We start from the raw sequence: 1,686 nt of genomic DNA on the forward strand, positions 1-1,686 counted from the left end.
TTGCCTAAGGGATTGAGAGGTTAAATGACTCATCCAAGTTCACATCAGCCAGAATGTGTCAAAGGCAAGATTCAAAGCCAACTCTCCACTATGCCATACTACCTCTGTGTGTTTGTATATATGTTTGTATATATATGTGTGTACATGTACATATACAGGCATACACTTACATATGCATATACACAATTGCATTAGCAAAAGCAACATCCTCTCATAAGTATATATAATTGAGAGGATGCTTACTTTTGATTATATATATATATATATATACACACACACACACTATACATTCAATATATATTCCATTCTATAGTACATAAGCAGCATCTGAATAAAAATACAAGACATATTACCGAGCCACAAAATGAGATATTATAAAAGCATTTTGCAAGTCTTAAGGCACTATATAAATGCTAGCTTTTGTTGGTTGTTACCAAAGCAAATTTATAAGAAGGGTGCCCCAGTGACACTTCAATAAAAGCTGAAGTCTCCAAGAGAAACAACCAGAGCTGTAAGATTGCAGCTGCCTACCACAGATTGGGTGTGGAAGCTCTGTGGGGAGGGTTGGTCCCTTCTTGGTCTCCCAAGCTCAGAGACCCCAACCTCTGGTCTCTCCTTCCAGCCTGCTCCAGCAGCTGCTACCCAAGCTAGGCCAGCTACAGTTAGTGGAGCCTATTGAAGGGTGAGCACTGCACCAGCCAACCCAAAGGCAGATTGGTTCATCTAGCCAAAACATTGTTCCTTGCATCAGAAGAACCAAGCCCAGCTTAATTACCGGTTCAGTCCATGAGGACCTTCCAGAGAGAGAAAGGACATTAAGGCTTTGCATATAAGGCTATGTGAAATGATGCTTTGGGTATTTTTAACATTCAGAACAATTTCTTCTTTTTTTTCTTGATTTCATATTTTTTCCCAATTACATGTAAAAACAATTTTAACATCTATTTTTAAAACTGAGTTTCAAATTCTCTCTCTCCCTACCCCTACTTTGAGAAGGCAAGCAATTCAATATAGGTTATACATATGGTCATATACAACATTTCCATATTAGTCATGCCGTGGGAAAAAAAGACAAAAGTCAAGAAATATAAAGTTATGTGTGTGTGTATATATATGTATATATATGTGTGTGTATATATATATATGTATATATTTCAATCTGTATTCAGACCCCATAAGTTCCTTCTCTGAAGGACTTATGATGAAAAATGTTATACATACTCAAAGTTATATTGGATCATTGTATTGCTGAAAATAGCCAAGTCATTCACAGCCGATCATCTTACAATTTTGTTGTTACTTTGTACATAGTACATTTGACTTTGCATCAGCTCATGTCTTTCCAGGTTTTTCTGAGTATCCCCCTTATTTCTTTATAGTACTGTAAGGAATTAATTGTGATTTGGAGTTTTTATAACCCTAACTTTGCTTCATCACTGTCACACGGTCAGACAGAAAAGATGCAAGTTTTAAAAGCCTAAGAGAAGATGGGTCTGTACTTTAAGAGGTCTTAGAACAAACAACACAAAGAACATTTATTGAATCAAAGTATCGAACTAAAGTACCTAAACCTCATCGGAGTTCCCCCACATCCACATGGGCCTAGCTAAATTATAATGGGGACAGCCCAGGGGGTATGTTAAACTAATTGGAGACTCAGCCTGGCTATAGAACCACCCTTCCTGT

Source organism: Dromiciops gliroides, chromosome 6, assembly GCF_019393635.1.
Source record: "Dromiciops gliroides isolate mDroGli1 chromosome 6, mDroGli1.pri, whole genome shotgun sequence".
NCBI lineage: Eukaryota > Metazoa > Chordata > Mammalia > Microbiotheria > Microbiotheriidae > Dromiciops > Dromiciops gliroides.